Below are 13,896 nucleotides of genomic sequence, written 5' to 3'. Positions count from 1 at the left end.
CTCCTATCACCCTGGAGCTGTAAGTCCCAAATAATCTCTTCCTTCTAAAAATTACCTTTGTCATGTTGTTTTAATACAATAGAAAGGTAACTAATACACTTAATAAAACTAAATATTCTTAAAAATAACTCTCTGGTTTAGGATCTATCTTCAGAACTTAGAATTGTATTTTTTATTCTTTTTTGAAATAAACTTAAAACTTTTTGCAGTCATGGCTTCTAATGTGGTAAAATTATAGTGATAGCATCACAGGATCTAATAGGAAGATGTTTAAATTTGTACTCCAGGACAGAGAATGATGGTAAGCACTAGACAGCCTCATTTATATATGTGTTAAAATACAAGCAATGGAGAAGTCCAAGAGGCACTACAAATCAGAGATACATCACCACATGATATCTAAATTTTTTTTCTGTTAGCCTTAAGTCTTAAAACAAAATCTATATTAAACATCTCAAAAGTGTTTGGTTAATTTCTATCCACTGCACCTTCTAATTTTGTTGAGATTTTTAATACCTTCTATCAAAAGTTACTGTCTATTGAATTGTCTATAAGGCTTTCTTGGATTTGATGCCATCACCAAGCTCTGGTTTCAGACAAAGGTGGCATTTCTGTTGTGTCTCCTTGAATCCTAACTTTATCAGGACTACATATCAGAGCTAGCCTTGAAGAGGATAAAAGACCACCTGTACCAGAGACTAATGACCATAGTTGTCCTAATTGAAACAAGTAAGAAATTGAGCAGCAAAATTAGATGATTAAATTAAGCAGGAAATTCAGCTCAGCTGACATTAAAAGAGCACAACAGTGGGAATGGCCTCTGTTCATAAACATGAAAAATATCTCAGAATAATTTTTTTCAACAAGAGATAATAGAGACAGCTTCGAATGTTAAAGGATAAAGTAGGAGCTGATACCAGTGACAAATTAATCCTTCTTCAAATACTCAGAAGATAAAAAAAGTGTCACTAATTTCTAAGAAATTCCAAAATGCTCCTAATTCTTTGGAGCCTAGGTGTAGCTTAACATAAATACTTTATATTTGAAAAAAAAATAACACTTAACTCTCTGAAATAGCTAAGCTTCTCAATAATTTATTTGGAAGAGGGTTGGGCCAGAGAAATGGTTCAGCAGTTAAGCATGCTTGTTACTTCTTTTGCATTATTTAAACTTTTTCATGTAATATATTTTGGTCAAGTTTTTCTTTCACCGACGTCCTCATAAATATGTCCAAGCTCCCTACCCACACAACTTTAGGTTCTCTCTTATTATTTTAAAAACAGAAAACCCCCAAAAGGAAAATCAAAACAAATAAGCAAAAATGATATGACAAAAGTGGCAAAAATAAAAAAAAAAACAACAAACAAAGCAAAAAGCCCACAAACAGACAAAAATCATGCAGTTCATTACTTCTGGGCCTGGGGCCTGCCATGGAGTGTTAATATATCCCCGACACTCCACTGAAGAACACTGATTTTCCATGTTCTGTGTACTCCCCACAGTATTGGGGTCTTGTCAGGGGTGAACCTATGCAGGCCTTATGTGTGCTGTCTTTGTGACTTCATATTTGTGTCAGTTCTGTTGCATCTGGATGAGACTGTTCCTGGAATCATCACTCCTACCCCTGCTCTTACAGGTTTGTTTTTTGTTTTTTGCCTTCTCTTTTTCATAGATGTGTAGGTCTTGAGGGGTGGGATTTTATGAAGATATTTCATTTAGGAATGAGTGCTCCAAAGTCTTTCACTGTGAACATTGTCAGTTGTGAGTCACTGCATTAGTTCCCATCTACTTCAAGAAGAAGCTTCCCTCATGAGGACTGGGTTAGACATCTGTCTATGAGCATAGCAATATGTCATTAGGAGGCATCTTATTGCTATATCTTTAGCAAAGTGATAATACTAAACTCTCATAACCCTATGATATTTTTCTCTCAGGTTCTTGAACTTTGGTAGTTTCAGTCATGGGAAGAATGCTTGCTGCTTTTTCAGAGACCTACGGTTCCATTACAAGACCCACACTGGACAATTAATAACAACATACACACACACACACACACACACACACACACACATATATACACACACACACAAACAGGGGGCAAGGGAGAAAGAGATGATAATAATAATATTAAAACTTAATTAAATTCAGGAAAATACAATATTTACTTTAGTTGAAATATACATTTATATTATCAACAGTCATAATCATTAAGATTAATACAATTTTATCATCTTTACTACATGTGTGTGGCTGAAAAATATTCAGAAACAATTAAGTACCACAAACAACCATACCAAAAAAAAAGCCATTCTCATAAATCTACAAGTGGTAGAAATTATTAGACTTAATTGAAGGAAAATTCTAGAGAAAATGAGACAAGCTGCTTTAATAAGCATTTAGGAAAAGATTGTCTTTTCCTGGTTTATTAATGCAGAGTATTGGTAATAAGGAATGAGAATTCCTCTTACCTTCAAGTAGCCTTGCCTTGAATACCAGCAAAGGCTTCTATGAGAAAATGATAGTCAGAGAACATCTACAGTTAGGTTACATTAGAAGAATCAAGCACATGTGATAGAAGCCACAACTCCCGTTATGAACACTAATGAAATGTTTGTCTGGGGATGCAGAATTGACTAATGATGTTGACAGTTATGGTTTGGGGATTATAAAGGTATTTTCGAAAATATGACTTCTCTTTTGAAAGGATGTTTGGTATTAAACCAGACAGGAGAGGGGTTATAGACAGGAAAATCTTGACATGAATATTTTAGCAGTTCATTAAAATTAGATCACAGGGCCATTCAGTTTGACTAGATCAAGTGGCAGGGGCAGATGGTGTTCATCATATTTTCAAAACTAATGTGGGTAATTTTCTATAAGAATGAAGACACTGATCATTGATGGAAGAGGTAAGAAAGATATAGTTTCTGTAGATTTCTAAACTGTGCCTTTTATGTTGATAATACTAAAAAATTCCATTTTATATATGGCTTTTGGCCCAGAAATTGTGTAAGGGGTTAATTTTCTGAACCAACTACTGTTACAGACTACTATACAATGCTACATAATATTAGTGATACTAGAATTTTTCCAAAAAGTTGCATAATGTGTGTTATAAACAACCAGATAAATAATCACTTGGATGCATGTGTCTTCCTTTCCTTTCCTTTCCTTTCCTTTCCTTTCCTTTCCTTTCCTTTCCTTTCCTTTCCTTTCCTTTCCTTTCCTTTCCTTCCCTTCCCTTCCCTTCCCTTCCCTTCCCTTCCCTTCCCTTCCCTTCCCTTCCCTTCCCTTCCCTTCCCTTCCCTTCCCTTCCCTTCCCTTCCCTTCCCTTCCTTTCCCTCCCCTCCCCTCCCCCCACCCCTCCCCCTTCCCCTCCCCCGCCCCTCCCCTCCCCTCCTCTCCTCTCCTCTCCTCTTTTCTTTTCTTTTCTTTTCTTTTCTTTTTTTCTTTTCTTTTCTCTTCCTTTCTTTTCACTTCTTTTCTTTTCTCTTTTCTTTTCTCTTCTTTTCCTTTCTTTTCTTCTCATTTCTTTCTTTCTCCTCTCTTGTTCTTCATTATTTATTTAGTTATTTATTGGTAGAGAATATTTATCCTTGTTATTTTATATGGAAGCTTTCTACCACTAGACAATATAAGCATCCCTTATTTCCATGTTTATATTGAGACAGGTCTCACTAAATTGCCAAGGCTAGTCTTTAGCAAACCATGTATTTCACGTAGGCCTTAAATTTTTATTGTCCTGCATCAGTTTCCCAAAGAGCTATGACGGCAGGCTTGCTCTTTCTGTCTTGTCTATATGAATGGTGTAATGGGCAGCCTTGACATACAATGTAGTGATAATTATATATGTGTGGATTTCACAGCCATTAACTCATATGTACAAATGGAGAATTTTCAGTGAAGAGTATGACTATTTTAGTGAACATATGAAGAGTTCCTTTCATTTTCAATAGATTTATTTTTTATGAGTATTAGTATTTGTTTGCATGGGTATATGTGTATTGCAAGTGAGGGGGTTGCCCTGAAAGCACATTGGATCCTCTGAGACTAGATTTACAGGTATATGTAGCCACCACATCAATGTGAAAATCAACCAAACCCAGGTTCTCTGTAAGAGAATTAAGGGTTCTTGAACTCTGAGCTATCTTTCTAATCTGAGAATTTTATGCTTTTTGTTATAGTATTCCCTGTATGCTACAGTATCACAATTAATTTTTAGCATTTATATTCTGTTCGATGCTATAAGTTGGCAACTTAAAGTATGTGGGAGATATGCATAAGTTACATGAAAAACCACTTTTTATGGGGCTTTGAACATGTGTTAGTTTGCTAGCCCCTAGCAACACAAGAGCTATTTCCCTTTACTACAGAGAAATGACTGTACCAAGAGGAAAGAATCTATTTATGTTATTGGTTAGTCAGTTTCTAAGATATACTTAAAATTTCCTCAACTTTATTTTTATTTAATAATATCACTGTGATAAATTGTATTTTTAACACTTAATTTTTATTTTGTTTATGGAACACACGTGAAGTCATTAGGGTTTTTATACAAGGTGTTAAACATAGTTTCTTGCTTGGTAAGTAAAACTCCAGCAGTATATCCAATATGTATAAAATACCCAAGATACAATTTGCAAAACACAAGAAAATCAAGAAGGAAGACCAACGTGTGGATACTTCATTCCTCCTTAGAATATGGAACAAAATACCTAAGGAAGGAGTTGCAGAAACAAAGTTTGGAGCTAAGACAAAAGGATGGACCATCCAGAGACTACCCCACCTAGGGATCCATCCCATAATCAGCCACCAAACTCAGACACTATTGCATATGCCAGGAAGATTTCACTGAAAGGACCCTAATATAGCTCTCTACTGTGAGGCTATGCCAGTGCCTGGAAAATACAGAAGTGGATGCTCACAGTCATCTATAGGATGGGACACAGGGCCCCCAATGGAGGAGCTAGAGAAAGTACTCAAGGAGCTAAAGGGGTTTGCAACCCTATAAGTGGAACAACAATTTGAACTAACCAGTACCCCCAGAGATCGTGTCTCTAGCTGCATATGTAGCAGAAGATGGCCTAGCCGGCCATCATTGGAAAGAGAGGCTCCTTTTCTTACAAACTTTATATGTCCAAGTACAGGGGAATGTCAGGGGCAGGAAGTGGGAGTGGGTAGATAGGCGAATAGGGCGGGGGGAGGGTACAGGGAACTTTTGGGATAGCATTTGAAATGTAAATAAAGAAAATATCTAATGAAAAAAATTTTAAAAAGGAACTCAAGAAGGTAAAACTCCAGAGAACCAAATAATCCTATTAAAATAGGGAACAGTTAATTTTATATCCAGCCACTTCACTGAAGCTGTTTATCAGGTTTAGGAGTTCTCTGGTGGAATTTTTAGGGTCACTTATATATATTATCATATCATCTGCAAAAAATGATAGTTTGACTTCTTCCTTTGAAATTGTATCCCTTTGAACTCCTTTTGTTGTCTAATTGCTCTGGCTAGGACTTCAAGTACAATGTTGAATAGGTAGGGAGAAAGTGGGCAGCCTTGTCTAGTCCCTGACTTTAGTGGGATTGCTTCCAGCTTCTCACCATTTACTTTGATGTTGGCTACTGGTTTGCTGTAGATTGCTTTTATCATGTTTAGGTATGGGCCTTGAATTCCGGATCGTTCCAAGACTTTTATCATGAATGGGTGTTGGATCTTGTCGAATGCTTTTTCCGAATCTAACGAGATGATCATGTGGTTTTTGTCTTTGAGTTTGTTTATATAATGGATTACGTTGATGGATTTCCGTATATTAAACCATCACTGCATCCATGGAATAAAACCTAATTCGTCAGGATTGTTCTAATGTGTTCTTGGATTCAGTTAGAGAGAATTTTATTAAGTATTTTTGCATCGATACTCATAATAGAAATTGGTCTGAAGTTCTCTATCTTTGTTGCAGGTATCAGAATAATTGTGGCTTCATAGAATGAATTGGGTAGAGTACCTTCTGCTTCTATTTTGTGGAATAGTTTGTGCAGAACTGGAATTAGGTCTTCTTTGAAGGTCTGATAGAACTCTGCACTAAACCGATCTGGTCCTGGGCTATTTTTGGTTGGGAGACTATTAATGACTACTTCTATTTCTTTAGGGGATATGGGACTGTTTAGATTATTAACTTGATCCTGATTTAACTTTGGTACCTGTTATCTGTCTAGAAATTTGTCCATTTCATCCAGGTTTTCCAGTTTTGTTCAGTATAGCCTTTTGTAGAAGGATCTGATGGTATTTTAGATTTCTTCAGGATCTGTTGCTATGTCTCCCTTTTCATTTCTGATTTTGTTAATTAGGATGCTTTCCCTGTGCCCTCTAATGAGTCTGGCTAAGGGTTTATCTATCTTGTTGATTTTCTCAAATAACCAGCTCCTCCTTTGGTTGATTCTTTGAATAGTATTTCTTGTTTCCACTTGGTTGATTTTGCCCCTGAGTTTGATTATTTCCTGCCATCAACACCTCTTGCGTGAATTTGCTTCCCTTTGTTCTAGAGCTTTTAGATGTGTTGTCAAGCTGTCAATGGCCTTTCTCTACACAAAGATTAAACAGGCTGGGAAAAAAATTAGGGTTACAACACCCTTCTCAATAGTCACAATATAAAATACCTTGGCGTGACTCTAACTAAGGAAGTGAAAGATCTGTATGAAAAGAACTTCAGGTCTCTGAAGAAAGAAATTAAAGAAGATCTCAGAAGATGGAAAGATCTCCCATGCTCATGGATTGGCAGGATCAATATAGTAAAAATGGCTATCTTGCCAAAAGCAATCTACAGATTCAATGCAATCCCCATCAAAATTCCAACTCAATTCTTCAATGAATTAGAAAGAGCAATCTGCAAATTCATCTGGAATAACAAAAAACCTAGGATAGTAAAGCTCTTCTCAAGGATAAAAGAACCTCTGGTGGAATCACCATGCCTGACCTAAAGCTGTACTACAGAGCAATTGTGATAAAAACTGCATGGTACTGGTATAGCAACAGACAAGTAGACCAATGGAATAGAACTGAAGATCCAGAAATGAACCCACATACTTATGGTCACTTGATCTTTGAAAAGGGAGCTAAAACCATCCAGTGGAAAAAAGACAGCATTTTCAACAAATGGTGCTGGCACAACTGGTGGTTAACATGTAGAAGAATGTGAATTGATCCATTCCTATCTTCTTGTACTAAGGTCAAATCTAAGTGGATCAAGGAACTCCACATAAAACCAGAGAAAGTGAAACTAATAGAGGGAAAAGACTCGAAGATATGGGCACAGGGGAAAAATTCCTGAATAGAACAGCAATGGCTTGTGCTGTAAGATCGAGAATTGACAAATGGGACCTCATAAAATTGCAAAACTTCTGTAAGGCAAAGGACACCATCAATAAGACAAAAAGGCCAACAACAGACTGGGAAAGGATCTTTACCTATCCTCAATCAGATAGGGGACTAATATCCAATATATATAAAGAACTGAAGAAGGTGGACTCCTGAAAATCAGATAAACCCCATTAAAAATGGGGCTCAGAGCTAAACAAAGAATTCTCACCTGAGGAATACTGAATGGCTGAGAAGCGCCTGAAAAAATGTTCAGCATCCTTAATCATCAGGGAAATGCAAATCGAAACAACCCTGAGATTCCATCTCAAACCAGTCAGAATGGCTAAGATGAAAAATTCAGGTGACAGCAGATGCTGGTGAGGATGTGGAGAAAGAGGAACACTCCTCCATTGTTGTTGGGATTGCAATCTTGTACAACCACTCTGATAATCAGTCTGGCAGATCCTCAGAAAATTGGACATAGTACTACTGGAGGATCCTGCAATACCTCTCCTGGGCATCTCCAGATGTTCCAACTGGTAAGGAAGACACATGCTCTACTATGTTCATAGCAGCCTTATTACATTTAGAATGCTATCCAAAAGTCTCCCATACCCTCTCCCCCACTTCCCTTCCCACCCATTCCCATTTTTTGGCCCTGGCATTCCCCTGTACTGGGGCATATAAAGTTTGCATGTCCAATGGGCCTCTCTTTCCAGTGATGGCCGGCTAGGCCATCTTTTGATACATATGCAGCTAGAGTCAAGAGCTCCGGGGTACTGGTTAGTTCATAATGTTGTTGCACCTATAGGGTTGCAGATCTCTTCAGCTCCTTGGGTACTTTCTCTAACTCCTCCATTGGGGGCCCTGTGCTCCATCCAATAACTGACTGTGAGCATCCATTTATGTGTTTGCTAGGCCCCGGCCTAGTCTCACAAGAGACAGCTATATCAGGGTCCTTTCAGTCAACGCTTGCTAGTGTATGCAAGGGTGTCATCGTTTGGAGGCTAATTATGGGATGGATCCCTGGATATGGCAGTCTCTAGATGGTCCATCCTTTTGTCTCAGCTCCAAACTTTGTCTCTGTAACTCCTTCCATGGGTGATTGTTTCCAAATCTAAGAAGAGGCAAAGTGTCCACACTTTGGTCTTCCTTCTTCTTCAGTTTCATGTGTTTAGCAAATTGTATCTTATATCTCAGGTATCCTAAGTTTCTGGGCTAATATCCCCTTATCAGTGAGTACATATCATTTGAGTTCTTTTGTGATTGTGTTACCTCACTCAGGATGATGCCCTCCAGGTCCATCCATTTGCCTAGGAATTTCATAAATTTATTCTTTTTAATAGCTGAGTAGTACTCCATTGTGTAAATGTACCACATTTTCTGTATCCATTCCTCCGTTGAGGGGCATCTGGGTTCTTTCCAGCTTCTGGCTATTATAAATAAGGCTGCTCTGAACATAGTGGAGCATGTGTCCTTCTTACCGGTTGGGACATCTTCTGGATATATGCCCAGGAGAGGTATTGCGGGATCCTCCGGTAGTACTATGTCCAATTTTCTGAGGAACCGCCAGACTGATTTTCAGAGTGGTTGTACAAGTTTGCAATCCCACCAACAATGGAGGAGTGTTCCTCCTTGTCCACATCCAGGATTCTTAAGTGAGGAGACTCAAATGGCAGAGAAGTGCCTAATGAAATGTTCAACATACTTAATCATCAGGGAAATGCAAATAAAAACAACTCTGAGATTCCACCTCAAACCAGTCAGAATGTCTAAGATCAAAAACTCAGGTGAAGACAGATTCTGGTGAGGCTATGGGAAAAGAGGAACACTCCTCCATTGCTGGTGGAATTGCAAGCTGGTACAACCACTCTGGAAATTAATCTGAAGGTTCCTCAGAAAATTGGACATAGTACTACCTGAGGACCCAACTATACCACTCCTGAGCGTATACCCAGAAGATGATCCAACATGTAATAAGGACACATGCTCCACTATGTTCATAACAGCCATATTTATAATAACCAGAAGGTGGAAACAACCTAGATATCCCTCAACAGAGGAAAGCATACAGAAAATGTGGTACATTTAAGCAATGAAATACTACTCACCTATTAAAAACAATGAATTCATGAAGTTCTTAGGCAAATAGATGGAACTTGAAAATATCATCCTGAGTGAGGTAACTCAGTCACGAAAGACCACAGGCGGTATGTACTCACTGATAAGTGGTTATTAGCCCTTCCATATACAGTCACCAAACCCAGATGCTATTGTGGATGCCAGGAATTGCTTGCTGATAGGAGCCTGGTAAGGCTGTCTCCTGAGAGGTTCTGCCAGAGCCTGATAAATACAGAGGTGGATGCTTGCAGTCAGCCTTTGGAATGAGCATAGGGTCCCTGATGGAGGAGTTGGAGATGTGACTGAAGTAGTTGAGGGGTTTGTAGCCCCATGGAGGGAGCAACAGTTTCAACTGACCAGACACCCCCACCCAGAGCTTCTAGGCACTGGACCACCAACCAAAGAATATACATGGAAGGACTCATGGTTCCAGTGGGATATGTGGCAGAGTATGACCTTGTTGGCAATAGTGGGTTGAGATGACCTTGGGCCTGAGTATATTTGATGTTCCAGTGTAGAGGAATGCCAGCCCAGGAAGAAGGGAGTGGATGGGTGGGTGGGGAAGCACCCTGATAGAGGCAAGGGGAGATGGGAGGGGATAGGGAGTCTCTGAAGGGGAGACCAGGAATGTGGAAAGCATTTGAAATGTAAATAAAGAAAATATCCAATAACAAAAAGAGTACTTTCTCCTGTTTTTTTCATCATTTATTTTCATTAGCCTTAGATATTCTATAATAAGCAGTGAAGTCTTATTCTACAGTAATTTATAACTACTTTAAAATTTCCAGATCTGGAATAAAGAAATCTGTGTTCTCTTGTTCTCCCTACATATGCTTTGGATAGCTTAAATCCAAAAGAATGTGTGACTTTAAGTCTCGCTCTCTCTTTTCTCTCTTGTACCTTTTTATGAATATATCAAATAAAAATAGCTCTCTAAATCAGTAATAAAATCTGGTTTTCAAAATACTAACCAATCAATATATTACCAATAGCTGGCCCATTGTTGGGAAGGGCTCAAATGTTTTTAGACATCTCACTACTTAAAATAAAATACATTACTGAAGAGCTAAATAGTTAATAAACTCAGAATGAATACATTAAAAGAAAAATAGTAGTTTTTAAAATAATTGAGTACCAAGAAACAAAAGATGTGATTAATAGTTTAGATACTAAACACAATAATGTTAAAATTATGAGCAAGAGAAAGAAATGAACTTAGGATCTAGTGATAAGGTAATATGCTAGAATACATACGATGGATCAATGACTACTTTCTTAAGCTTAAAATACATAAATATAAATGTGAAACTAAAAAATATTTAAAGCAATTTAATGGTAATATTTAACTATATAAGCAGTTCTAATAATGAAGAAATGCCAAGATAGTCAATGTATTTCAATTAAATTTGAAAGAGGTTAAAGCACAACCAAAATAGCCAAATCCCCCAGTTTTATTTTTGATTAAAAGATGTGGGTTTTTTTTTTTTGAGCCAAAATTTTCTGCGAAATAAGTTGATGATAGAGAGTTTAAAGTAATAAGTGAATGCCTTAAAATAATTTTGCAAAAAACTTATCTTTAGAATAAAATTAGATGTTTGCCCAAATAATTATATTTATGATGTTTCTTTCACTGTAAATGGGGAGACACTTAAATACTCAAAGTTAATAATCTCACTATAACAGTAATACATTCAATCAAAACTACTTTTATAAAAGCCCCCAGAGTATTTAGTGATTATAGTAATTGACTGCAATTATGATTCTATAATAAAGTGTGGCTCTAAAACCATCACATGCAGCATGAGACCAATATTATAAAAACATTTTGCTTTTCCATTTTATTTCCGAGTTAAAACTTTACTATATGTAGCTTTATATTGTCATATTACTGTGGTCATTTAGAAATATTATTCATCTAGTAAGTAGTGAAGCTATGAGAAAACAAAACAGAAATAGGAACAGTCACAATTCTGCTTCTAAAAAGCTGACTTTCTGCCTTACAACACTGGAAAAAGAACATCCATATAGATATTTTTATCCAGTAATTTGGGGAAGAATGCTTTTGTATCTTACCCTGGTATGCATTCATTATTTTATGTACATCATATCAATCCTTACGGTGACAGTAAGCAGTCCTACTACCATCATATCAGTAAAGAAATAATATTTTAGGAGTTGTTTCTTGCCCAGTTCTCTAACTGGAAAGAAGTAGTGCTGAACAATACATGTCTCTGTCGTCTAGATTCTAGAGTTTTCTACTTGCAGTATAATAGTTGATGGTAGGAATTTAATTCAGACAGACTCAACCATTTCTAAAACCTTAACTCACTGCTGTAAAGAAGGATGTTAAGAATGTTCATATTTCTGTGGCTGACTCACAAGACCCCAGAAATACATGAGCTTGTTGAAGTTTACTCTTTTGCAAACAATAACCAAAGAAAAATGGAAAGCGCTTGTTAAAACTAATTCCATCCTTAGTGTAGCAAAAATGTATATACCTTTGGGTTATGTAATAATCGGGGAATTAAATATTTTTAAATACATTTACTACAGAATGGAAACTCCCCTTTCCAATGAGGAAACCAAACCAAACCAAATCGAATCAGCCCATCCCTTCCAAGGCAGTTCCTCCAGCTGTCCACAGCTGCTGCTTGGAGCCTGAAGAAATGCAGTAGGTTCCCAGGAGAGTCAAGACATGATGCACCTTTAATGTGAGAATAAAATTAGTAAAGTGGTTGTAACTATCCTAATGCCCTGAAAAAAATAGTACAGCAAAACAAGTTGCTACTTGAGAAGTCTTACTTCATAAAGAAAACCAAAACAAACAAGAAGCTAATGCTGTTCCCTCTCTCTGAGCAGCAATGTTTGCTAGCTAGATATATAATAAGCTTTTTGAATCATTAATTTTTAAATTAACTACTTTATGTATTATCTCATCATATTACTATGGAAAATATGTTTAATTGAATTGAACATTTTAAGACAACTTTTTGTGTGCGTGTGCACATGTATATGCATGTGTATGCATGCATGTATGTGTGTATGCATGTGTATGTGTGTGTATGTTGATCCTATTCATCCTCATTTTCTTTGCTTGCCCAGTGACCCAGACTCCAACAGACTTCCTTCTATTTCCCAACTACTTTGATTTCTTTCTGTTTTTTTTTCTCCAAACTTATAATTGGGGTTATTTGTATAAGCATAGATAGTAGGCTGTTTACTAGACTATTGGTAACTTACCAGTAGTTATGCCACTGAAAATAAATGACATTCCTCTACTGGAAATCAATAACAGCCAATGGCTCCTAGGAGAAATGTGACACTATTGAGCTTCTCCTCAATTCATGATGAATTGAAGGGCTCAAACCTGTGCGGGTCTTATGCTGGCATCCACAGCTGCTATATGTCCATGACTAATACCAAGTCAAATATATAAACTGTGCCCGTACTACTTTTCCCACCCCTCTGTATCTGAAAGTTTTTCCACTTCTTTTTACATCACATCCCCAGCCTTGGGGAGGAGGAGCAATCAACAATCACTTTGACCAGTCCTAAGTGTGTGTAAAATTTATATATCTGTCCAGGGCTGAGAACAGCATTAGGCTACAGGTATAAACACAAATATTCAGAAGACAAGTTGACTATTTTGCCTATTTAGCAAAACAATAGTAGATTTCCCACTAAGCCTTCCTCAGCAATAGGTTTTTAACTGGATATGCAACATTACTATTTGTTTCCTCTCAAGGCTACATCAGTAATCTGTTGGTTTTCTCCATGAGTGCATCACAGTTCATCTGGCAGGTGAATCTCCTTCCTAAGCATAGGTAAAAAGTATCTTTAACTAAGAAACAGCATGTCTGTGGAAATTTTACAAGCATTGATTTCAGCCATAATTGTCATTTATAACTAAGCATCCTCAAACTCTTGTATAAGAAAAACTTGCTTATTTTACCAACCAGCAAGAAAATATTTGTAAACATAATTATTAATTTAAGGCTATATCAAGTAACTGGTTGTTTCTCAGGTTCAATGTCTTATTAGTTTCAATTCAATGCTGTACCAAGGAGTATTTTTGACAAATAATCCATTGCATCTCATCAAGTAAATGTAATCAGTGAGATAAAATTGGTGAATTTTCTTTGTTTTGAGGTAACAGTTAATTCCGTTATAATCAGTCTATATTATACCAACACAGAGCCAAAACAATGCTCTGGAAATTTCACAGATGCAGTATTTTCCAGAAATCATGAAGTTTCTATTGTACCATTCCTAATTGAATAAAAGTACAAGAAATGTTTCTATAAATGCTTAAAAGGAAAGGAAATCCTGTTAAATTCCACTAAGTTATAAAAAAATATGGATAAGTTCACCAATGAAAAAGGTCACATTGCGAGACCTCTGTTATTTAAACTAAAAAT

General features: G+C 36.9%; 1 protein-coding gene across 5 annotated transcripts in view; it reads left to right on the top strand.

Moving 5' to 3' along the window:
• Positions 1 to 13,896, top strand: part of Ano3 (anoctamin 3) — a 295,191-nt gene that overhangs the window by 96,039 nt on the left and 185,256 nt on the right. The gene's annotated exons all lie outside the window — the stretch shown is intronic.

The sequence above is a fragment of the Mus musculus genome, chromosome 2, assembly GCF_000001635.26.
Source record: "Mus musculus strain C57BL/6J chromosome 2, GRCm38.p6 C57BL/6J".
NCBI classification, from domain to species: domain Eukaryota; kingdom Metazoa; phylum Chordata; class Mammalia; order Rodentia; family Muridae; genus Mus; species Mus musculus.
This window is presented reverse-complemented; position numbering and strand designations above follow the sequence as displayed.